General features: G+C 39.7%; 2 protein-coding genes across 2 annotated transcripts in view; one reads left to right on the forward strand and one right to left on the reverse strand.

Moving 5' to 3' along the window:
* The window catches only part of LOC125224712 (CUGBP Elav-like family member 4), a 661,017-nt gene extending 651,595 nt beyond the window's left edge, over positions 1 to 9,422 (reverse strand). The window contains exon 1 of the mRNA XM_048128162.1: positions 9,347 to 9,422. The gene's annotated coding sequence lies outside the window, so the exon portion shown is untranslated. The remainder of the gene's footprint in view (positions 1 to 9,346) is intronic.
* The window catches only part of LOC125224741 (parkin coregulated gene protein homolog), a 62,648-nt gene that overhangs the window by 2,505 nt on the left and 32,933 nt on the right, over positions 1 to 27,210 (forward strand). The window lies entirely within an intron of this gene.

The following is a 27,210-nucleotide window of genomic DNA, read 5'->3' on the forward strand; positions in this document are numbered from 1 at the left end:
TCTACCCGCTTTTAGTTAATGTTTATTTCCCACCATGTTTATTTTAAAGGTAAAAATAATGTTAATTAATCGCGTTCGACCTGTATGTGACTTTAAATATATGTTTAATGATTTCTTATCAAGTGCTAAAATATAAAGTTTCATGGTTTTATCATTTAAAATTAAGAAATCCCATACAAACTTTCAACCTCTTTTTCAACCCCTTCATCCCTTTTTTTCGAAATAAAAAGTAGCCTATGTTCTGTCTCAGGGTCTAAAGATTGTCTGTTCCAAATTTCATCAAAATCGGTTGCGTGGTTTAAGCGGGAAAGCGTAACAGACAGACAGACAGACAGACAGACAGACAGACAGACAGACAGACAGACAGACAGACAGACAGACAGACAGACAGACAGAGTTACTTTCGCATTTATAATATTAGTATGGAGTATGGATAAATAAAATATTAAACTGAATCCTTTCTAAGTGTATCAAACATCGCCGTAATCACGCATTCCCACTTCGCATTCCACTAAATTCCCAAAACTCAAGCAAAGAATCCCCAGCACTGCAACTGCTTTTGACAACCCTCCCCGTTACCGAGGTAACCTCGTTACCAGACTTTATTGTTTTATTCAATGTAAAACGCTCCGCTGCTACACGTTACATGTATACACATGTAATAAAAGCCGCAATGTATTACATGCGACGTACGGGTCTCGGCGGTCTTACTTAATAATGGAGACTGCGGACGAAGCTCTGTGATGCTTTTTAGGGTTAGACTCTGTTAAATTGCTGCTGGGAATTTAGAGACATTTTAAAGAGGAATCGCCTTTGAAACAAAATCTTCATTTAGAGAGATCGTAAACAGTTATAGTGACCCGCAATGGTACGTACGAGTCAGACTCATGGCGTAAACTGAATGGAAGCATGTTTTAATAGCAAGCTGAGGTTTTTGTTTACTACATGTGTGCTATAGTATACTACAAATTTAATACACTCGATAAAGACTTCTTTTTTCCTAAATAGTCACAGCTTCCACTTCTCAGTTTAATTCATTAAAAAACATATTTTTAACTTGTCTTTAGTTGACAATTAATGGTACGTACCACTGATATATTGGAGTCAGTTTCAACTCACATCAATTGAGTAACCATAATTTATTTACCAACTTTTTTAATCTCGTAAGCAACTATTTTAATGCAATTCTAAATCAGAAGTTTTCTTGCAGGAGTTTCTTGTGTAAAATAAATATAAAACGAGTTAGGTTACAGATCTATATTAATTAAAGTAATACAATCATAAACTCTAAAAACTACTAATATCTTTTATACCGAGTTATTAGCGACTTGTCAGCAGTATTCCAAGTGCTCACATATACTTTAAGGTATCGTTCGACATCAAAATTATGCGAGGCCAATGTCTAAATCCCGGTATGGGTATTTATTATTGTGCACAGGTATTTGTTCCTGAGACATGAATGTTTTCTATGTTTGTAAGTATTTGTATTTTATAATATCGTTGTTTGCTAGAGGAAAAAATTCTGCGCCGACCGCAAATGACTGGGATAAGTATAAAAGAATGATGATGGGACTAACTAAATTAGTGTAAGATGGATCCGAGGTGATCATGATTTGTTTAGGATGGGGTGGGACTAAGTAAATCTGTATAAGAAGTCCTATACTCGTAATATTAATATAAAAAAATCAAAATAAGAGTTACGGAACCTCAAAGCAAAGAAGGACCCAGTGTCGCAACCCTCTCGGGCCGAACGGGAAACGCTGCTTCCTTCCTTATTTGTCTAAAACTGACATGGCGGGTATACGAGTAACTTTATTTAGTTTGCTTTTCTATTTTGCTCCGGTATATCGTGTAATTGAAAAAGGGTCAGTGCATTTCGGTGTTGGATTGGGTTCTCTTCACGTTTAAGTGGGGTTTTTTGGGTCGTTTGGAAAGGAATGCTATAATTTCGTTTTATTGGTGTATTGAAAATGTTATTTGATTTGAAAAAAAAAACTTACATTGCATAATTTATTTGAAAGACAAATTTACTTTAAGAATAAGGGGGTTATTGTTCACAGTTTTTTCATGCACGATGCACGACAGTAATTTCGAATCACCAGGTTTGATTTCATCGTCAGCGGTCCAATAAAATTCAAAATAACTTTCAAATTTACTTAAATTCAAAAAACCTTCAGCAAATTCAACATTGGAACGATTCAATACGTCGAGCGGCCAGCGCCCAATGCACATTTAATATCTCCGTAGTGCACCACAAGTGCAAGTTTTGTGGGGACGGTCACTTCTCAAAGTTAATGTACTTTCATCTACGAATACAGTCGGACCAAGTTTAGTCTGCATGACATGTGCAGTGGCGAATTATGGCGATGTCAAAGGGCTATGGGCAAAATATTGAGATATTTTAAATCACAGTTAGTTATTATTGTTACCTACGCAACAACTATTTCAATTATATTAAATTAATGGCTTGATACGCTGCCGCGTGTCTAGATCCATACTAATAATTATAAATTGAATGGGAAAGTGTGTGTATCTGTTTGTTTGTCCGTCTTTCACGGCAAAACGGAGCGACGAATTGACGTGATTTTGTGACTAAGTGGAAATAGTTGAAGGGATGAAGAGTGACATAGACTACTTTTTGGCTCTTTCTAACTCCCCACTTCCGCAATTTTCGAATTTAAAGCGAGCGAAGCCGCGGGAAAATGCTATTTTCTAATAAATGATAATGTAAACCAGTCTTTAAAAATCGATTTAATATTTAGGCTAGTACTTGTCACTAGTTTGTGGCTATAGTTTTTTTTTTAATTTTATCTCTTTTTACATTTTTCACGACGTTGTCTACAAAAACTAAGAATAAGCCATTGAGATCCCTGACCAAGAGTCTACAAGAAAAATTACTCCGTATTTTTTTTTATTTCAACTGTTTCTACGTATGCCATTATTTCTTATTTCATCCTAACTCGACAAAAAAATCCAAATTACACGAACACGTGTTAAACTTATCCAATTCATTTCCACAATCCGCGGTCCAAAAACAAATTACAGCCTTTTCAATAGTCGCATTCGGTCCCTCCTCAGTACCCACTTCAAAATCTGCCAAAATGCTTTATTGCTTGGCGCAACTTGTGCCGGCTTTTAGACTTCCTCCTGTAGATTCTGCACTGTGAAATTGACAGTGTAAAAATATGCGTGTATTGTTTGGACAACGGCTTTATAAAATGATACACACTAGAGGCTGTTTCAATGAACGTAATACAAAACATATTTTTCAAACTCGTCTTCCTATTCCTAAAACACTATGTTAGGTCGCGTGTTGTTAAACAAGTTAATAATCATTCATATCATTGTTTTCCTAAATCCTGTTATTTTGGTCACAACATGGTTACTCTAACCTAGGTTGTTAAGAGATAATTTTTAAGAAAAAAAAAACCGCCGCCTTTAGGGTTCTGGTGAAAGCTACTTGCGAATGTAGGATTATGTAGAAAAGTGTAGGTATTTTTTTTTACTGCCATTAATGCTTTAATTATTTGATGGCAACACAAATGAATATACGTATAGGTACCGTTAAGGTTTGAGGAGTTTCCTCAATTCCTCATGAATCCGATTATAAGAAATCGAAACTTGACAAAATTTGACTCGAAAACTCAAACAAACATAACAAATCTCATAACAAACAAATGTCTCTGTTCTGAATTTAAATGCATGCTGTTCTTATAAAAATAACATAGTCACTATAAGTGTGCCGTTCAGATTTGAGGAGTTCGGTTCTGACCATCATCAGCAGTTCCACTGCACCAAATGTCACTGTTCTGGACGTAAGTGCATGCTGTTCTTATAAAAATACCAAAGTCAGTATAAGCGTGCCGTTCAGATTTGAAGAGTTTGGTTCTGGCCATCATCAGCAGTTCCACTGCACCAAATGTCACTGTTCTGGACGTAAGTGCATGATGTTCTTATAAAAATACCAAAGTCACTATAAGCGTGCCGTTCAGATTTGAGGAGTTCGGTTCTGGCCATCATCAGCAGTTCCACTGCACCAAATGTCACTGTTCTGGACGTAAGTGCATGCTGTTCTTATAAAAATACCAAAGTCACTATAAGCGTGCCGTTCAGATTTGAGGAGTTCGGTTCTGGCCATCATCAGCAGTTCCACTGCACCAAATGTCACTGTTCTGGACGTAAGTGCATGCTGTTCTTATAAAAATACCAAAGTCACTATAAGCGTGCCGTTCAGATTTGAGGAGTTCCGTTCTGACCATCATCAGCAGTTCCACTGCACCAAATGTCACTGTTCCGTACGTAAATGCATGCTGTTCCATTAAAAACACAAAAATCACCACATGTATGCCTTTTAGATTTGAAGAGTTCCCTCGATTTCTCCAGGATTCCATCACCAGAACTGGGTTCTGAGAAAAATGGGACCAATCTGTATGCATATACATTCAATCAAAAAAAAATTTTCAAAATCGGTCCAGTAACGACGGAGATATCGTGGAACAAACATAAAAAAAAAAACATACAGACGACTTGAAAACCACCTTCCTTGAGAGATTTGAGGCGCCGGTTAAAAATAGTTCGAACCTAGTTTTGTAGTATAAACTCACCTTTTTGTTTATCTAGACTGTAATTTTATGAATAAAATGCATTTTGACGTGTTACCTGTCACAATAATCAACATCTTGATAACTGTTATGACACGTCATAGCATGACGTCACAGTGAGTGACCACACTTCAAAATTTAATTACGTAGCATTTTAAGACCTGGGGCCTATTGCATAACAATTTACAACTTGTATTACAAGTGGAACTCTCTTTCTTATAAAATGAATTGGGGGGGGGGACTACCGCTTGTAATATGAGTTGTAACTTGTTATGCAATAGGCCCCTGGATACGTGCATTATATTCTTCGTCGTTAATATATAGAGCCGGAATCACGTATTTTGTATTACTTTCATGGAAAATAATATCGCTATAGGATTCTCTTGGAAGTGAATTGTAGGAATTGTCTTTTTTTTTCAACCCATATACATATACTAGGCCTGAGATTGAGGTCCATGTTATGTAACCTAATGTATATTTTATGTATTGTGCATATGGGCTTGTAAAAGAGCCCTCGTGGCCCACTTGCAGAATAAATATTAGTATTTTGTATTCGTGCAGTTTTATCGGCATGTTGTCCTTCACCAAAACGTTTCTGGCCAAATATGAAATTAGTTTTTTTTTTTATTCCGAAAACCTTTACCTCTGAACCGGTAGGTAATATAGAAACCAAAACCTGACTAGAAAGCTAAAAAAAGAAAAAAAAATAGTGAATATGTGCCATTCTAGTTACCAAGCAACATATTCTGAAGTCTGGTACCCAGACAGTGCTACTTATTCATGTCACTATGTCATGTTCAATGAACATTGTTCATGTTCAAGTAATGACCAAAACCGTCTTGCCTATCTAGTGGCTAGTAATCAGTCTGCCGTCAGAGATAAAACTTTACAGGCATAATGAATCTTAATCTCGCCGTCAATTCGCGAAATTGTTCAAGTGTTCCGTTTAAAAACTCCAACTTATCTCGTTTGGTTTCAAATTAATTTTGTAATTGTCGTTGCGTAATTCGGTTGGGTACCTGCCCGTCTTTTGTTTTTGTTTCCTTTTGATACAATTAGAATTGGGCTTAAACGGTTTGGGACATTGCGTTGGGCTCAAGATTGATTTAATTATTTACGTTTTAAATGATTTTACTTAATGTTATATAGTTTACTACTGTTTTTTATTGCATGTTGATTTATTTATATTGACAGAAGGTCGTAGCATTCGGATGGTAAAATATTTAAATTAAGTTCTTGAACCACGTAGTGGCCGCGAGGCTAATATTTCTGGAGTTTGTTAAAGTACATGTAACTATTGCAACTTGTCCTAGTCGTCAATATGAAATATTGCATAGATTTGACCTAGGGAACCCTGTTCTTCCCCCCCCCTGTTTGTGGGGGGTAGTCACACACAGTCGTGGCTACTGAGCGAAATCAAGGGTGCTTGGCCTAAGTAACAATTGTCATTGTCACTGTCATGTGGTGAAATAGGCCACTGAACAGCAGCACTGAACTGCAACATTTTATTTTTAAATTCAAGCCTCTATGCGTGTAACTGTAATACAGTGTAAGACAGTACCAATGAATCATTTCTATCCTATTACTACTAATTAGTCACTACACATTAATTCAAATCCAACTGAAAACACTAATCAACTCGGCAATTAACAACGACATGTAAATGATAAATGGCCAAAGTATTCCGCTACCCATTCGTCTCGGAGCCAGATGTCTGGCGAACTTTTAATCCTTAAACCCCATAGGTACAAGGCCTTGGCGAAATTAAGTTAATAGTGATGGGATTTGAGCCTTGAGCCATTATTTGAGACTCAAGTTTTTTTTTAATGCAGTTCTTTCTCTAATTTTAGCTTAAGTTTTTTATTTGGTCTTAAGTCTAAACACATCTGGAAAGGTTACAGTTTATTTTATATATTTGTAATAATGGACACCACTCCTTCACAACCCATGCAATTATTGATAAATAGTTATAACAATACTACTTTGCAAAATTTCGAAAAAAAAAACCATCTCACGTTGCTCCCAGATTTCATTTTGGCGCATAATGAAATTTGCAAGGACAGCGACGATATTCGTTCGTCGTTTTTCATTTACATGGATGATGTTATAAACAGTGGTATAATATATCTAACAAATCATGATACAATTATTTTCATAAACATAGTTTAAATTGCTTTGCTTCATAACATTAATAGACTTGAAGATCTTTTTATTATAAAAGTTAAAGAAACAACGAAGAAGAGTCGTATGAAACTAAGTCAAATAATAATACAACTAGAAATTTGAAGACTCGAATAGTAACCATCACTATAATAGTTAAGGCGGTACATTCATAACCGGACTGGGCTTAAATCCTGTAAAGGAGGAAGCCTGTGCCTCGGGTCGACACTGAGGTAATATTAAAGTTGCTTAAATTTGACTCTAGGTCCTTTCAATTCTTTGATCGTGCCTGAAAGAAGCCTATTACGTGCTGAGCATTATTCGTCGAAAGTACTGTATTTTAATGAAGCTTCTTTAATAACTGAGATGAAATTATTTCTAGAAGGGATTGTGTCAGAGAAATGTCACAAATTTTGTAGTGTTACATCCAAAATGGGCAAATTATATTCAAGTAGTAGGCGACCAATATAAAATAATATTATTACTCAACTCTTCTTACAAGATCAAATGAGCTCAGTGTTTAAAAATAATGGATTCAAATTATGTTGATGGTAGTGACGAAGTATTTTTTTGCTTTATTTTACAAACATATAGGAGGTATAACGAGAAGCCAAAAAGTGTTCAATTATAAACCGCTGAAGTCCCATTTTCTAAATAAATTAAATATAAATAATGATACTCAATATCATTTTCTCAATGTGAAAGTAATCCAATATTTAATAATCTCACTGCAAAAAAACAAATGCAAAACGAAAACTAGCAGACATTAAAAAGCCGAAGCAGCAATAAGTCGGGCATTTCTCACCTCTTGTCCGATGCACCAAAGTGGGAATAAACAAGGCAACTTTTGCCATTCCGCATTGTGAAGATGGAAACTGCTTTTATACAGAGCCGTGTTCAAATTAAAGTTGCCAGATTACAGAAATGTAGTGTCGAGCTGAACATTGCATCTTGAAGACGGAATTTCGGCGTCGGAATAAAATTACCGAAGTTATTAAAGTGGAAGTGGTTTGAATGTGTGATTACTGTTTACAAGGAGTACGTGGGGCTTGGATGTTATTTTGCATTTATAATGTAATGTTTTGAAAAGCTAGGGTTATGTTTATTAGAATTTCCTATTTACGAAACAAGAATGTTCTTGTGCTTAGAACATTTTCTTGTGATAACGAAATCAAAATTTTCATTTTTCGTGGTATGCTAACGATTAACTCTTGTGTTTCGACAGAAGCAAAAGGTAAATAAAATAACAATCAATAAAGAATAAGAATACTTTTAATGAAGATGGAAATAGAAGAGAATGATAGAAAAAGTATACATGATGGAAAATACGAAAAATAGACAATTAGACATCCAAATGCGGTAATTCGATGTAGTTAGGACAAAGATACAGCATGATGCAAAATGACTGTTAATGATTACAATGATTACTAAATATATATACCTCCTTACCTATAATTTTTCTTTTACCATATTACCATTTTATGGAAGAGGAAGACATGTTGTACCGACCCCACATAACGTGGGATAAGGGTAGGAGGAAGAAAAAGAAGAAGAAGATTACCATTTTATTGGTTCTGCTTTTATAGCAATACTGAGATTTGATTACCTAAGGTTTGTTAAAGTTATTTGGAATAATTGTCTTGATTGACGGATCGCAAACTTGTTAGGTATTGTTTTGACAGGCTTCGCGAACAATCGCCGTCTGCTCGGATTACACTCATTTTGAAGGGAGGTGCACTTTGTTCTAAAATACCTACACGTTTTTATGGTTATGATTAAATTTATTATAATTGAATGAACGTCCTTCTCAGTGTAATTATCAATTAATACATATCTAAGTAGCGGTAGGCTCGTCTTTGAAACATTATATTTTTGTATAAATTCTCAAAACTAATTTTTTTATAAAACAAAATGTTTCTTTGGCAAGTCGTTCAATGCAAAATGGTCTTAATACAATTTTGGAAAAAGAGTCGCTGATTATTTTTACTAGAATAAGAAATCCCACGCTGAAATCATGTATAGAATAAATCCTTGTAATTTTAGCTGTCATACTTTGTAATAAATAAAAAGTAAACTAGATGAAAATGATTCTCCCCTGAAATACATCTTGGGGCTTCAGAATGTCTAAATAAAAGTGATGCAAAAGCGGAAATATGATGTTTATAATGAGAGATGTGTGGGTAGTAGACACCTTTGAGACGAGCAAGCGAAACTGAAGCTTATGCCAAAGTTACAAGTATCGACGTAAATAGTTTCCTCAGCTTGGCTCGATTTTTACCCGATTCGAGTTTTGTGTAACGTCAAATTCACTGGGTTTGCTTTTGACTTCCTTTGTTTGCTTCATTGTCGAAAAAAATAATCACATGTTACAAAATTTTTGGTTCAAAAAATTAACAGAACTAAGTCGTCTAAAACATGGTATGATCATTTTATTGGAAACGTAACCTCATTCTTACTCGTACATGCTACCAAAAATGGCGTCCAGCTATCAACAACATGTTTACTGCATGTGTGCCTCTTGCATAACCATTGCCACAGTCACGTGCTTGACAAGGTTACGTTCCCTCTTATCATTATATAACTACCTGATTCCGCAGTTCATGAACCGATCACGCAGCACGCAAGCAACTAGCACGCCAGTTCATAAAACTGTCATCCGCACATCAACTACAGCATTAAAACTTCGGATCTAGCGGGTCCTTGCGAGTCGGAAGGTGACTGGCGTACGGCAGATGCGTCAGCAACAGGCGGTTTGAGAGGTGGAGCTAACGTACGCATGCGCGGTGGTGAAATTTCGTTGCCATGGCAACCTCCCTCCGAATGTTTGTGATTTCGTAATACACCCATTTCTGAAAGAAACTTCCGTGATTGACGCGTAACGTTCAATAATTGTGTTTGGGTGTTTCATAAAGTAACTAGTAAGGCTTTTAGTTGATATACACTGGTTTACGGTTCGCTTTTAAAGTAAGACTTCGGAGGTCGACAAAGAAGGCAATCGATGTTTGGGGAAAACATACAACTGAGTGGTTTCAATACGCTTTTTACATGAAACTTTGTCTGATATTTGCATACTTTTCTGATTGATCGATCACAATAAGGAACTTGACTGTACTTAAAATAAAATATTTTTCCCCTCACTACCTCGGAAACACGTGTTTTGTCCTTTAATACCAGCGGGTAAAAACGCATTTTATCCACTAGTGGGTAAAGTAATTTGACCTTGAATAAAGTCAATTTAACTGCTTTAAAATTGATAAAAGTAGGTGAATCTAGTAATAAAGATGATTTACCATCTGTGGAACTACTGGAAGCAGTGATAAACGCATTTTTTGCGTTGTAGTTTCCTCGCTATAGTGAGGGGAAAAGTTTTGTGTTACACTCGGGTGCAAATGTATTTTACTTCTCGTGTGTTAAAAAACTCGCAAGTTCAGGATTCTATTCTAGAACCACTCGCTTAGCTCGTGGTTCAACTATAGAATCCTTTCACTTGCTCGTTTTTCAATTCCACACTCGGCGTTAAAATACAACTTTGCCCCCTTGTATAACAAATAACTATTATACCATGCACGAAATAAAGTATTAGATAATTATAAGAAAAACATGGACAGAAGTTATTTTTAAATCTAATTTCTATTTAATAGGTCAGGTAGAAATATATAAAGTAATTGAGTTGACCGTGACGTCACTCAACTCGATTTCATATTAATTTTATATTAGCAAGTCGTTAGAATTCGTTTTGACAGTTCTTAAAAAGAAGCTGATTTGACTAGGAGGCAAGTAGCCTATTCGTTGTGGTGTAACACTAGAGGAGTTCGATTTTAAATTAAGTAATTTTTTATTTTAATATTTCAACACAGAAAAATATATATCCAGGGTTTGAAACTCAACAGTTAAGGTCAGAAAAACAGTTAGGTCGACAGGTGTAATCTCCAATAATTGACAACATCTTCATCACTTAGATGCTGGCAGTCCTCAACTGTGCATTGCTCCATTTCAATGCAATGAAGCAATGCAATGAACGGTCGCCTGCATTTCAAACCTTCAAGAAAGGTGCGTACACTCATCTAAGGCCGCCAACGCATCTCCAACACATTTGGTGTTTGGAGTGTCCATGAGCGGTATAGGCAACTTGACCCTTTTTAGGGTTCCGTAGTCAACTAGGAACCCTTATAGTTTCGCCATGTCTGTCTGTCCGTCCGTCCGTCCGTCCGTCCGTCCGTCCGTCCGTCCGCGGATAATCTCAGTAACCGTTAGCACTAGAAAGCTGAAATTTGGTACCAATATGTATATCAATCACGCCAACAAAGTGCAAAAATAAAAAATGGGAAAATTTTTTTTATTAGGGTACCCCCCCTACATGCAAAGTGGGGGCTGATATTTTTTTTCATTCCAACCCCAACGTGTGATATATTGTTGGATAGGTATTTAAAAATGAATAAGGGTTTACTAAAATCATTTTTTGATAATGTTAATACTTTCGGAAATAATCGCTCTTAAAGGAAAAAAAAGTGTGTCCCCCCCCCTCTAACTTTTGAACCATATGTTTAAAAAATATGAAAAAAATCACCAAAGTAGAACTTTGTAAAGACTTTCTAGGAAAATTGTTTTGAACTTGATAGTTTCAGTAGTTTTTGAGAAAAATACGAAAAACTACGGAACCCTACACTGAGCGTGGCCCGACACGCTCTTGGCCGGTTTTTTAAAGTCTATCTTATCATATTAATTACTGCCGAATTAACCAAAAAAATATTATTATTATTCTCAGTATTTATTTTCTTTCTTTTCTTTATTATTTGGGAGCACTCTGCCCGCAGCTCGGCCTGCGGCCTTCGCGTGCTTGGGAGCCTCTCAGACACGCTCCGGGCCTTTATTATTATTATTATGTTTGTTCTTTACATATCTCGGGACCATGGGGTCCCGGACTTTTATAAGGCATACGTGGGGCCGAAGCCAACAGCGCAGAGGCCCTTTAGAACAGTTTAATCTAAATGTAATGTGACACTAACCGGCGATTATCCCTGTCCGCACTATAGTAATGCACCCAAGGACAAGCCCCGGTTAGTGTAGAACTATTGTAAGAAAATGTACACAAAGAAACCGGGCTATTAGGTTGAGTTGCTAGTGGATTGGTAACCGGTGCTATCGGAAAAACTATGGCACCTGCCTTGCTCATATGTTACAAAACATGACAGAATAGGCAGGTGGTGACTCGCCAACTCACTATATGGGTCCCCGAAAACGGCCGCTCGCACGGAGCGACAAGGGCACAACATAGCGTGAGCGGCTCAGGGTGTGGAGAGGTGTGCGCCGCTTTCTACCCAGTGTGTACGAAACAGCCACTGTGCCAACTCGCGTCTTATGCATATTTCACTTCCACCCTGCAAGCATATAGCTCTGGCACCCCACTCTGGACGGCCGGTTAAGGCAAGCCAGAGGTGAGAGTCCTGCGGTCCCTGCTCAGTGTTCACTCCGGCCGGCCAGTGAAGGCAAGCCGGAGGGAGGGGCCTGACCGACTCTCGGGGGCATGGGACCCAAGGGACGCCACTTCCCATTCAGCACGCCACAAGCTGCCCTGGGGGCTTATTATTATTATTATTATTTGGAGCCCGTCGTGTCCTACTGCTGGAAAAATATTAAGTACCATATTTTATTATGACTAGAAAACCGCAAAAAACATTTTAAAATATATTTTCACTTAATCAGGCAAAAGCAAAATCAGCCATGTTAATATACAGGGTGGAAAAATCGAATGCCACATGGATGGCAACTACCTTAAATATTGTAAATAGCACATTTTGCGTAAAGGAGACTTTCCTTTGTTTTTAAAAACAATAAATTTTGCATTTAAGGATTTATGAAAAATCGCTTGCCTCAGTCGGGACTCGAACCGGTCAAATGTGACAAAAAATAACGTGCCGTATTTTATGATGCAGATGGAAAGGGTTACTGGTAAGGTTCATTTTTCTCTAAATAACAAATACAATCGGAGAATAACGGAAGGCCATGAAAACTAACAATTACCTTTTAAATTTTGATCTCGCCGGTCACCGTCACGTGAAATGCACCGCAATTAAGAAGAAATTTTCATAGCCTTCCGTTATTCTGATTGTATTTGTTATTTAGAGAAAAATTAACCTTATCAGTAACCCTTTCAATCTGCATCACAAAATACGGCACGTTATTTTTTGTCACATTTGACCGGTTCGAGTCCCGACTGAGGCAAGCGATTTTTCATAAATCCTTAAATGCAGAATTTATTGTTTTTAAAAACAAAGGAAAGTCTTCCTTACACAAAATGTGCTAATTACAATATTTAAGGTAGTTGCCATCCATGTGGCATTCGATTTTTCCACACTGTATATACAAGGTGCTCGCGAGGAACCCGCATAACTTGAACCACGCGTTTCTGAGGCAAAAAGAAAGAAAAAATTTTATATGAATTTTAAAATTTTTCGCCAAAAAAAATTATTTTTTTTTGTTTTTTTTTTACTTTTTTGGACGTATTTTTACATAATTTTTTTTTATCCATAAAGCTGGCAATTAAAATGAGTTCCTTCATTTATTTTTCTAAAAACCAAATTATTTGGAAGTTTTTCTTGTCACATTTTGACATCTATCAATGACTACTGTGAGACTATGCTTCACAATTGCGCATCAGCGCCGTTAAGAAACCTTTTCTACTGAGTAACAATACGGAAATGTTTTTTTTAAATTGGCAATAACTCTGAAACTAGACGAAATCTAGAAAAGTTTATATGACATTTTAGTCTTAAAATGTGACCAAGAATATGCCGTTAAAGTTATAGGGGTTCCTCGCGAGCACCTTGTATATATATTGTCTGTGCATGACGTAAATCGAATTAAACACATTTTTTTCTGACAAGTATAAGGTATAAAGTTAATTGTGTCAGTGATTGACTCGACATGAACTTAACTTAGGTTCTATGACGTCACTACATGGCTGACAGCGTTTTCGGTGGCCAAAGTTAAAAAAAAAAATACTCACATTTTTAATCGAAAATACGTAGGCCTTCATACACTTTTAATACCCAATGTCTATAAACATTGGTTTCTTATGTCAAATACTACAGAAAACAATAATTTCTTGTGCCAAATTCGATATGAGTCTAGTACTGGTCGCTTGTCATAAGGCGACCTAACTGCTCTGTTACCTCCCATCGCTTAAAAAGTCTAAAAGCCTTAATAAATAATTCGTAAGCTATGACGATCACTGTATTTATCAAATTGAAAAATACAATGCTCTCAAATTTTTCGTCCTGCTATTTGACCAAGGCACACTTAAATTATTCCGGATTACGGTGAGGCAAATCGTTTTTGCATTTCAATCTCTTTGTAGCATTACGCGTTGCAATATCCAATCAGCCGTAATGGCACTTAATTTGATTGAAATAACAGTATCATTAGAGTTATATTTTACGTCAACAGACTTTAATAGTAAATGAATTGAAAAGTAACAGGAAACTTTCACAGTCTTATGAGATGCGTAGCGACATCTATCATCTATTGCGGGTAACAATTGGATGAGATTACTGGACTAGCTCAGGACCGGGAGAAGTGGCGTATCAGAAGAGAGGCCTACGCTCAGCAGTGGGCGATAAAGGCTGATATGATGAGCTATCGTAAAAGCACTATAATTAAAAATATGCAATGCCAAAATGTTTCTATTTCTTTATGAACCGATTAAAGAATCATCCATACTAATATTATAAATGGGAATGTGTGTGTGTCTGAAAATGAATGAAAATGAAAATGAAATGAAAAAATTAAAAATGAAAAAATGATTGTGTGGAGCATTCCGCAATTTTCGCATTCCGAGGCGAAGCCGCGAGCAAAAGATAGTTAATTAATATTTTACACTATCTTATCAAAAATAAACACAAAATTCCAACTTTTAAGTTTAAACTCAAAATCTGAAAAGAAGTCCTCAATCACTCCACCATTCCCAAGCCTCACTTCATTCATAACGAGTTACCTAATCCACAAGTTACCTTATAAACATAATATTTTAATTCATCATAAACGTAAATAAAAACGCCCGTAACATATACTGAGGGTATGAGACATATCCCCAACTCATTTCAACTTCCAGCGCTCCGGAACTCGTATTCACTTCATGCTCTTTTACAAAAGTGAACTTTATAGTCCACAGGCCAAAGTTCCTTTAGTATTGTCCGTTTAAAGTAAGATACGAGGTTAGGAAAGTGATGTGAATTTACTGGAGTTTGTCGTAAAAACTTGTAGCGTAAACCATGTTCATTAAGACTTCGGTAAGTGACATACTCGACGAGGTATGTAGGTGCTATACGGTGGCACAGACTGGTGGAACAGCTACAACACAAGTACACTATACTATAAAGATAACAAAAAAAATATATTTAAATATATCAAAGACAAAAGGTATCAAAGTGTCTTCTATTCTAATGAATATAATAATGCATAGTTTGTTGGAGCAAACTTATCTACGATGTGAATTTATTCCTCAAAAATTGTATAAATAGCAAAATGTTTCTCATATAAGTGAAATGTAAATTTCTTTTTGAGAAATAAATGATTCTTTAACCCGAAAGTGGCAAAGCTTGACGGCAACTAATTACGAGTAGGTATATAATTAGGACTAAAATACAGGAGACACACATGTTATAACTTGATTAGGACAAACGATTAACTGTAAAATGAACTGTCGCCAACGATGCAACATTTCAATTTTATTATAGGAACATACTCTTAGAGCCAGTAGCATCTAACACATATAAAAGACACACTAACGCCACGCAGTGGAAGTTTAATAGAAATTTTAATACAATTTAGCGCACGCTAAATTCGGAAACGTACGGTTTGGTGCAGCCGACGCTTAATGCCCAATGTTGATTGCTTACTGTCCAACGGTATACTTGTTTTAGTATTCATCTAAAAAAACTCATAAAATCAGGTGATGTCAAAGTCAATAATCGTATATTCTTTATTCAAATAGGCTTATAATAAGCACTTTTAAATCGTGATGATGATTAATGTATCTTGTTTTTTATTTTTCATTTACAGTCATTGTCATTGCCAAAGCCGTGTTTTTTAACTGTGTGATGGTTAATGTTAAACTGCGCTTCACCGCGAAAGTTATATCGCAACCATCAAACGGCGGGTATGAAGTAATGAACATTCCCGGTTAAAATAGTTGGCATTATTCTAAACGCCATGATTGCCGCAAAAAATGTTCATGGAACTTTTTTATAGCTAAAGACGGAAATTACCAGAAAAATAATGATGAAACTGCATAGATAACGGCATTGCCTGTGTTTGAGTATTGATAGGTATTTAATTACAACTTTTTCAGTACAGATGGTGTTTTTTTTACGCACTAGTGCGAGAAGTGGCTCATTATATGCCAGGTCGAAACTTCGGAGGCTCATCTGTACTGAAAAACGTCGTACGATACACGTGCGAAAATGAAATTCGTAACTCGTGTCGATTTAAAACACTCCCTTCGGTCATGTTTTAATTTATCGCCACTCGTTTCGAACTTCCTTTTTTACGCACTTGTATCGTAATGTACTATTGTGACTCGCAGACACTATAATCTTTTAATTTGGTTAAGATATAGAAGGCGCAGCAGACATGTTTCAGAAAATCAAAAGTTTTCATATTCTAAAAAATTTGCAAAATAAATAGGTAAATAAGTAAAATTGTTGTGCCTTCGTAAGCGTGGGCGGCAGTCGACGAAGGTTTGATCTTCGATATCTATGGAAGTGTCTTAAGTGGTCGACGTAGATGAATTATATAAAGAAAAGAAAGAAAGGAGGAAAAAAAAGAGAAAAAAAAGAAAGAAAGAACAAAGAATGAAATAAGGAAGAAAGAGGAAAGAAAGAACAAAGAAGAAAGAAAAAAGAAAGAAAGAAAAAAAAAAACATTTCATTTGCAAATGTGTGTCAGCAAAAGGCTCAAGCTCAGCATTGTGCTCCGGCACATATATACAATAACACAATGGCGGCACAGTAAGCAACAAAAAAAAACAAAAAGCAGATAAGACACAACACAAAATGAAATAAAAACTGCTTAGGCACAATATATTAATTATATAATAAAATACTAATAAAGAACCACTTTGCTCAGGCGCACTGCGCTTTTTTTTCTCGGACAAAAGCGGCTTCCTAAAACTACGTCTGAAGCTCCTAGTACTATTACAGCCACGTAAGGATGGTGGAAAGTCATTCCAGCACTTCGTAGCCGCATATTTGAAGCTACCACGAAAAGCAGCTGTGGTGCTATGACGAGTCAATGACAATCTGTATAAAGATCCCCTTGAACGGCATTATTGGGCTACGTGTTTCTGCCACGTTAGCTTATCAATATCATAAGTATTATCAAAGACCTATATAACTTCGTAAAGACCGATAAAGTCTAAGAAAAAAACGTACCCCAAAACCATACAGAAAAAGGTACGGTGAGCTAGATGGCGATACACCTTTGGGGTACGCTCGGCTAGATGGCGCTTATATTAATATTTGACATTTTAAAACATATCAAGCTAAGAATATGGGCCAAATTGTCAAAACTGAGGTTCAAAAGTTTTAAGCTTGTGTCGAGAGATGGCAGTCTATGCACGGTGATTACACATTTTACTTTGACAGTCATTCTCTATAATACTCGATCCTCTTTGGTATTATGGATGACACGCGATGCGATGAGACGGTCCACGCAAGCTACAGTGTTAGAAACCTCCAATCGCCATTTAACTAGGTTTATCCATTGTCAATAACCTTATTTTGTCCCAGTATCACGTCAAATTAGAGTATTGAGTATAAAATTGTACAGCGAGTGAAACGGACGGGTCGCTGCATGCATTAAGGAGATGAATGTATGAGCCGCGGATTATCTGCTTAATGCGACGCTTACGAGGCGCCCGAGTTACGTGCGGACGCGATTTTTATGCGTTTCACACTTGTGGGATACAATTTCGTAGTATTTTGATTATAATAAATCGGCGGCAATCAGACCCGTCTGATGGTAAGGTGTCACCCGAATTACATACATGCACGTTGCCTCATCATCCTCCTTTCCCGGGATAACATTTGCCCTCATGGGAGCCTGGAGTCCGCTCTGACAACTAATTCCAAGATTTGGCGTTGATCTGTATCAGGTTTCCCCCAATATTTATTTATTTTTAATTTATTATTTATTATAGAAAGTCCTAATATACGTTAGCAGGGGTTTTCCCTTTCCTACTTTTCTCCTCCCGGAGATGAATGTATGAGCCGCGGATTATCCGCTTAATGCGACGCTTACGAGGCGCCCGAGTTACGTGCGGACGCGATTTTTATGCGTTTCACACTTGTGGGATACAATTTCGTAGTATTTTGATTATAATAAATCGGCGGCAATCAGACCCGTCTGATGGTAAGGTGTCACCCGAATTACATACATGCACGTTGCCTCATCATCCTCCTTTCCCGGGATAACATTTGCCCTCATGGGAGCCTGGAGTCCGCTCTGACAACTAATTCCAAGATTTGGCGTTGATCTGTATCAGGTTTCCCCCAATATTTATTTATTTTTAATTTATTATTTATTATAGAAAGTCCTAATATACGTTAGCAGGGGTTTTCCCTTTCCTACTGGAAAAAACACATTCTTCAAAACCTTTAATGACCAATCATAACTTTTTGTAATAGTGAACATTCAAAGCTTTAGACTTTTTTACACAACTGTTCAATTCCGGTATAAACAAAACAGGGACCGGACAACCCCTTCCGCGCTACAAGCCTTTCATTGGGAATCCCTAACGTAAGGACGACCCAATCGAAAGACTCTCCCTTTCGAACTGCAAGCCCATTCATTTGACTAGCCCTTACAAAAAACTAAGCAAAACAATAAAGCTAGCCCTGTGCATTGGCTTAGCGCTATCCGATACGGCTTGCAAGCCTTTAATAAGGGTTACCCTTATTTTAAGCGCTATTTATAAGGCTTTCCCTTTTGTTAAAGCGTAGTCGAGCCTTGCGTAAAAGAGACAGGATTATGAATCTAAGCTATTGTAAGAACAGGAAGGAAAATGCGCTGTTGCCACTCCGCACTATGCGCCCCATTTTTAATTTTGCAACGAAACATGTTTTCGTTGGATAAAAGTAGAACACGGCTAGAAATTATTTTTAATGAACTGGGAGACAAGGAAGTGATGGATCGCCTGATGGTAAATGATCATCGTCGCCCATAGATCAGTATGTACGTTCGTACGTATGAATGTATGTAGGTATGTATGAATGTATGTAGGTATGTATGTATGAATATAATTATGTAAATATGTATGTATGCATGTAAATATACAGTGTTGGGCGAAAATCAATACAATTAACCATTAACATTACACATTGAAAACGTTAATTGCCAACATAAAAACAAGCCGTTTTCGTCATCCAACTCGCCTTGATGAGTTAATTGGGTGAGCAGTTCCTAAGATAGAGCTGATGCTGAACCCTGGCTTTTCCCAGGGGAACGCGGGTTTGGTTTAACATAGGCAAGCGCTGTTTTCGTCATCGGACTTGTTTTGATGAGTACTTGAGTGAGCAGTAACCAAGGTAGAGCTGATGCTGAACCCTGGCTATTCCTAGGGGAACGCGGGTTTGGAGTAACATAGGCAAGCGCTGTTTTCGTCAACGGACTTGTCTTGATGAGTACTTGTGTGAGCAGTAACCAAGGTAGAGCTGATGCTGAACCCTGGCTACTCCTAAGGGAACTCGGGTTTCGTGCAACATAGGCAAACGCTGTTTTCTTCATCGGACTTGTATTGATGAGTACTTGAGTGAGCAGTAACCAAGGTAGAGCTGATGCTGAACCCTGGCTTTTCCCAGGGGAACGCGGGTTTGGAGTAACATAGGCAAGCGCTGTTTTCTTCACCGGACTTGTCTTGGTGAGTACTTGAGTGAGCAGTAACCAAGGTAGAGCTGATGCTGAACCCTGGCTTTTCCCAGGGGAACGCGGGTTTGGAGTAATATAGGCAAGCGCTGTTTTCTTCACTGGACTTGTCTTGGTGAGTACTTGTGTGAGCAGTAACCAAGGTAGAGCTGATGCTGAACCCTGGCTTTTCCCAGGGGAACGCGGGTTTGGAGTAATATAGGCAAGCGCTGTTTTCTTCACTGGACTTGTCTTGGTGAGTACTTGTGTGAGCAGTAACCAAGGTAGAGCTGATGCTGAACCCTGGCTATTCCTAGGGGAACCCGGGTTTGGAGTAACATAGGCAAGCGCTGTTTTCGTCATCGAACTTGTCTTGATGAGTACTTGAGTGAGCAGTAACCAAGGTAGAGCTGATGCTGAACCCTGGCTATTCCTAAGGGAACTCGGGTTTCGTGCAACATAGGCAAACGCTGTTTTCGTCATCGGACTGGTCTTGATGAGTACTTGAGTGAGCAGTAACCAAGGTAGAGCTGATGCTGAACCCTGGCTTTTCCCAGGGGAACGCGGGTTTGGTGTAACATAGGCAAGCGCTGTTTTCGTCATCGGACTTGTTTTGATGAGTACTTGAGTGAGCAGTAACCAAGGTAGAGCTGATGCTGAACCCTGGCTTTTCCCAGGGGAACGCGGGTTTGGTGTAACATAGGCAAGCGCTGTTTTCGTCATCGGACTTGTTTTGATGAGTACTTGAGTGAGCAGTAACCGGGGTAGAGCTGATGCTGAACCCTGGCTACTCCTAAGGGAACTCGGGTTTCGTGCAACATAGGCAAACGCTGTTTTCTTCATCGGACTTGTATTGATGAGTACTTGAGTGAGCAGTAACCAAGGTAGAGCTGATGCTGAACCCTGGCTTTTCCCAGGGGAATGCGGGTTTGGAGTAACATAGGCAAGCGCTGTTTTCTTCACTGGACTTGTCTTGGTGAGTACTTGTGTGAGCAGTAACCAAGGTAGAGCTGATGCTGAACCCTGGCTATTCCTAGGGGAACCCGGGTTTGGAGTAACATAGGCAAGCGCTGTTTTCGTCATCGAACTTGTCTTGATGAGTACTTGAGTGAGCAGTAACCAAGGTAGAGCTGATGCTGAACCCTGGCTATTCCTAAGGGAACTCGGGTTTCGTGCAACATAGGCAAACGCTGTTTTCGTCATCGGACTGGTCTTGATGAGTACTTGAGTGAGCAGTAACCAAGGTAGAGCTGATGCTGAACCCTGGCTTTTCCCAGGGGAACGCGGGTTTGGTGTAACATAGGCAAGCGCTGTTTTCGTCATCGGACTTGTTTTGATGAGTACTTGTGTGAGCAGTAACCAAGGTAGAGCTGATGCTGAACCCTGGCTACTCCTAAGGGAACTCGGGTTTCGTGCAACATAGGCAAACGCTGTTTTCTTCATCGGACTTGTATTGATGAGTACTTGAGTGAGCAGTAACCAAGGTAGAGCTGATGCTGAACCCTGGCTTTTCCCAGGGGAACGCGGGTTTGGAGTAACATAGGCAAGCGCTGTTTTCTTCACCGGACTTGTCTTGGTGAGTACTTGAGTGAGCAGTAACCAAGGTAGAGCTGATGCTGAACCCTGGCTTTTCCCAGGGGAACGCGGGTTTGGAGTAACATAGGCAAGCGCTGTTTTCTTCACCGGACTTGTCTTGGTGAGTACTTGTGTGAGCAGTAACCAAGGTAGAGCTGATGCTGAACCCTGGCTATTCCTAGGGGAACGCGGGTTTGGAGTAACATAGGCAAGCGCTGTTTTCGTCATCGAACTTGTCTTGATGAGTACTTGAGTGAGCAGTAACCAAGGTAGAGCTGATGCTGAACCCTGGCTATTCCTAAGGGAACTCGGGTTTCGTGCAACATAGGCAAACGCTGTTTTCGTCATCGGACTGGTCTTGATGAGTACTTGAGTGAGCAGTAACCAAGGTAGAGCTGATGCTGAACCCTGGCTTTTCCCAGGGGAACGCGGGTTTGGTGTAACATAGGCAAGCGCTGTTTTCGTCATCGGACTTGTTTTGATGAGTACTTGAGTGAGCAGTAACCAAGGTAGAGCTGATGCTGAACCCTGGTTTTTCCCAGGGGAACGCGGGTTTGGTGTAACATAGGCAAGCGCTATTTTCGTCATCGGACTTGTTTTGATGAGTACTTGAGTGAGCAGTAACCAGGGTAGAGCTGATGCTGAACCCTGGCTACTCCTAAGGGAACTCGGGTTTCGTGCAACATAGGCAAACGCTGTTTTCTTCATCGGACTTGTATTGATGAGTACTTGAGTGAGCAGTAACCAAGGTAGAGCTGATGCTGAACCCTGGCTTTTCCCAGGGGAACGCGGGTTTGGAGTAACATAGGCAAGCGCTGTTTTCTTCACCGGACTTGTCTTGGTGAGTACTTGAGTGAGCAGTAACCAAGGTAGAGCTGATGCTGAACCCTGGCTTTTCCCAGGGGAACGCGGGTTTGGAGTAACATAGGCAAGCGCTGTTTTCTTCACCGGACTTGTCTTGGTGAGTACTTGTGTGAGCAGTAACCAAGGTAGAGCTGATGCTGAACCCTGGCTATTCCTAGGGGAACGCGGGTTTGGAGTAACATAGGCAAGCGCTGTTTTCGTCATCGAACTTGTCTTGATGAGTACTTGAGTGAGCAGTAACCAAGGTAGAGCTGATGCTGAACCCTGGCTATTCCTAAGGGAACTCGGGTTTCGTGCAACATAGGCAAACGCTGTTTTCGTCATCGGACTGGTCTTGATGAGTACTTGAGTGAGCAGTAACCAAGGTAGAGCTGATGCTGAACCCTGGCTTTTCCCAGGGGAACGCGGGTTTGGTGTAACATAGGCAAGCGCTGTTTTCGTCATCGGACTTGTTTTGATGAGTACTTGAGTGAGCAGTAACCAAGGTAGAGCTGATGCTGAACCCTGGCTTTTCCCAGGGGAACGCGGGTTTGGTGTAACATAGGCAAGCGCTATTTTCGTCATCGGACTTGTTTTGATGAGTACTTGAGTGAGCAGTAACCAGGGTAGAGCTGATGCTGAACCCTGGCTACTCCTAAGGGAACTCGGGTTTCGTGCAACATAGGCAAACGCTGTTTTCTTCATCGGACTTGTATTGATGAGTACTTGAGTGAGCAGTAACCAAGGTAGAGCTGATGCTGAACCCTGGATTTTCCCAGGGGAACGCGGGTTTGGAGTAACATAGGCAAGCGCTGTTTTCTTCACCGGACTTGTCTTGGTGAGTACTTGAGTGAGCAGTAACCAAGGTAGAGCTGATGCTGAACCCTGGCTTTTCCCAGGGGAACGCGGGTTTGGAGTAACATAGGCAAGCGCTGTTTTCTTCACCGGACTTGTCTTGGTGAGTACTTGTGTGAGCAGTAACCAAGGTAGAGCTGATGCTGAACCCTGGCTATTCCTAGGGGAACGCGGGTTTGGAGTAACATAGGCAAGCGCTGTTTTCGTCATCGAACTTGTCTTGATGAGTACTTGAGTGAGCAGTAACCAAGGTAGAGCTGATGCTGAACCCTGGCTATTCCTAAGGGAACTCGGGTTTCGTGCAACATAGGCAAACGCTGTTTTCGTCATCGGACTGGTCTTGATGAGTACTTGAGTGAGCAGTAACCAAGGTAGAGCTGATGCTGAACCCTGGCTTTTCCCAGGGGAACGCGGGTTTGGTGTAACATAGGCAAGCGCTGTTTTCGTCATCGGACTTGTTTTGATGAGTACTTGAGTGAGCAGTAACCAGGGTAGAGCTGATGCTGAACCCTGGCTATTCCTAGGGGAACTCGGGTTTCGTGCAACATAGGCAAACGCTGTTTTCGTCATCGGATTTGTCTTGATGAGTACTTGAGTCAGCAGTAACCAAGGTAGAGCTGATGCTGAACCCTGGCTATTCCTAGGGGAACTCGGGTTTCGTGCAACATAGGTAAACGCTGTTTTTGTCAGCGGACTTGTCTTGATGAGTACTGGTAAAGCTGATATTGAACTCTGGCTGTACCCAGGGGAACTTAGGTTTGGTGCAACATAGACAAACCCGGTTTCCGTTATAGGCCCTGCCTTTATGAGGACTTGGGTGCGCAGTACCCAAGCCAGTGCTGTAGCTGAGACCTGGTGGTACCGGTGCAATATAAATAAACGCTGTTTTCTGTTCATAGTATGTTTCGTGTAAAATATCTTAGACTCGTCTTTATGACTGGTACTTGGTTGAGTTGAGTAGTACCATAGAATCTGTCAAACTATTTCTGTTGATTGTTGTGAATTCTATGAAGATCGTTTGAAACAGAAATACTTTTCTGGTGGCAATCAAGCATACAGCCCGTCTGATAGTAAATAGTTACCGCAGTCTATGGACGCTTGGAACTCCAGTATTCTCTTTATTCCCTGTGTTACTATTAGTGAAATCGACTGTACTTAATTTTGATATTCAAATGGATATACATACGTATTTTTTTAGACATAAATAAAGTGTTTTATGTATGGCAAATTAATAAATTTGTTCCAACTACTTGATGTTAATATTCACTTCTGGTAGGATTTTTGTTCAGTTAATATTATGTTTTATGCCTAACTTGACATTGCATGAAATATTTCTATATTATAATGCACCGAAACCAGAGTTGCCCTAGATACCGCCAGGGCTCAGCTACAACGCTGTCTTGGCTATTGCGCACCCAAGTCCTCGTCAAGACAAGTCCGATGACGCAAACAGAGTTTGCCTATGTTACACCAAACCCGAGTTCCCCTAGGTACAGCCAGGTTTCAGCATCAGCTCTATCTCGGGTACAGCTCACCCAAATACTCATTAAGACAAGTCCAATGACGAAAACAGCGTTTGCCTGTGTTACACTAAACCCGAGTTCCCCTAGGTGCAAACAGAGTTCAGCATCAGCTACACTTCGGGTACTGCTCACTCAAGTACTCATCAAGACAAGTCCGATGACGAAAACAGCGTTTGCCTGTGTTACACTAAACCCGAGTTCCCCTAGGTGCAGCCAGGGTTCAGCATCAGCTGGACTTTGGGTATTGCTCACTCGAGTAGTCATCAAGACAAGTTCGATGACGAAAACAGCGTTTGCCTGTGTTACACTAAACCCGAGTTCCCCTAGGTGCAGCCAGGGTTCTGCATCAGCTGGACTTTGGGTATTGCTCACTCGAGTACTGATCAAGACAAGTCCGATGACGAAAACAGCGTTTGCCTGTGTTACACTAAACCCGATTTCCCCTAGGTGCAGCCAGGGTTCAGCATCAACTGGACTTCGGGTACTGCTCACTCGAGTACTCATCAAGACAAGTCCGATGACGAAAACAGCGTTTGCCTGCGTTACACTAAACCCGAGTTCCCATAGGTGCAGCCAGGGTTCAGCATCAGCTGGACTTTGGGTACTGCTCACTCGAGTACTCATCAAGACAAGTCCGATGACGAAAACAGCGTTTGCCTGTGTTACACTAAACCCGAGTTCCCCTAGATGCAGCCAGGGTTCAGCATCAGCTGGACTTCGGGTACTGCTCACTCGAGTACTCATCAAGACAAGTCCGATGACGAAAACAGCGTTTGCCTGTGTTACACTAAACCCGAGTTCCCCTAGATGCAGCCAGGGTTCAGCATCAGCTGGACTTCGGGTACTGCTCACTCGAGTACTCATCAAGACAAGTCCGATGACAAAACAGCGTTTGCCTGTGTTTCACTAAACCCGAGTTCCCCTAGGTGCAGCCAAGGTTCAGCATCAGCTGGACTTCGGGTACTGCTCACTCGAGTACTCATCAAGACAAGTCCGATGACGAAAACAGCGTTTGCCTGTGTTACACTAAACCCGAGTTCCCCTAGATGCAGCCAGGGTTCAGCATCAGCTGGACTTCGGGTACTGCTCACTCGAGTACTCATCAAGACAAGTCCGATGACGAAATCAGCGTTTGCCTGTATTACACTAAACCCGAGTTCCCCTAGGTGCAGCCAGGGTTCAGCATCAGCTAGACATCGGGTAGGTACTCATCAAGACAAGTCCGATAAAAAAAACCGGCCAAGAGCGTGTCGGGCCACGCTCAGTGTAGGGTTCCGAAGTTTTCCATATGTTTCTCAAAAACTACTGAACCTATCAAGTTCAAAACAATTTTCCTAGAAAGTCTTTACAAAGTTCTACTTTTGTGATTTTTTTCATATTTTTTAAACTTGTGGTTCAAAAGTTAGAGGGGGGGGGACGCACTTTTTTTCCTTTAGGAGCGATTATTTCCGAAAATATTAATATTATCAAAAAGCAATCTTAGTAAACCCTTTATTCATTCTTAAATACCTATCCAACAATATATCACACGTTGGGGTTGGAATGAAAAATATTATCAGCCCCCACTTTACATGTAGGGGGGGGTACCCAATTTTTTTTTTCCATTTTTTATTTTTGCACTCTGTTGGCGTGATTGATATACATATTGGGACCAAATTTCAGCTTTCTAGTTCTAACGGTTACTGAGATTATCCGCGGACGGACGGACGGACGGACAGACAGACATGGCGAAACTATAAGGGTTCCTAGTTGACTACGGAACCCTAAAAAGCAGCGTTTGCCTGTGTTACACCTGAGCAAAGAAGGAGCCTATCATAACTATAAGTATTTGGTATTGAAAATTGAACCTTATTTTATCTACAGCCGTTTCCAACAAACAGAAACGCGCAAATATCACACACAGTGCCACTGTAGGTAACGATCGTATGTTATTTCGTTCGGAGTAATGTGTGCTTTATGAGTGAGGTACAGGATTTAAACTCGCACGATATGCTATAAGGGAAAGCAAATAAAACCCAGTATAAGGCTTACCCTTATGGCGTTAGGCTGAGCCGATGATAAGGGTTTTGAAAGGGTATTGGGCTATTTTAGGTAAGCGCTTTCGTTAGGGCTTTAAAAGCAAAATGAAAGGGTATCGCGTCAAAAGGGTAGGGTAAGTTAAGCCTAACGAAATACCCATACAAAACCCCGTATAAGGGATAGCGGGCCGGTCCCTGAAACAAAATGAACAAGAATAACAGTGGCGCGGCAAAATCTTGACCGTGTCTCACCTCCAAAAGGTTAATATATTAGTTCCAAAGACCACTTATCGCCGACACCACATGTTTCAAACTCAGTGATATATCGAGCCCAACTTGCCAGCCGGCCTAGCAGAAACGACAATCGTTGACGCTAGACGCCGTTCGAAACGCAGTCTGACCCTGTCGCGCCAATACGGAAGAGCGATAGAGATGGCCAGCTACTGTAACGATATCATCGTGAGCGTTCGTGCATTTGGCTACGTACACAGGAAATCTTACCTTGCAGCTCAGACTTGGACTTAGCGCTTGTTACGAATGAGTTACAGTGTTTATTAAGTTTAGTGTCAAGTTTTGTAAGTAATTTACGTTTAAAGTTGAGTGTAAAAATATAGAAGTGACTAATGCGAATAAAGGGTTTTTGTAGAATCTACTCGTGTATAAGTCGTTTAACCCCTCAACTGCCTTGTTCCAGATCTGTCCCAGACAATTTAAACTGTAATTAACAGATTAAAG

Source organism: Leguminivora glycinivorella, chromosome 1 (assembly GCF_023078275.1).
Source record: "Leguminivora glycinivorella isolate SPB_JAAS2020 chromosome 1, LegGlyc_1.1, whole genome shotgun sequence".
Taxonomy (NCBI): domain Eukaryota; kingdom Metazoa; phylum Arthropoda; class Insecta; order Lepidoptera; family Tortricidae; genus Leguminivora; species Leguminivora glycinivorella.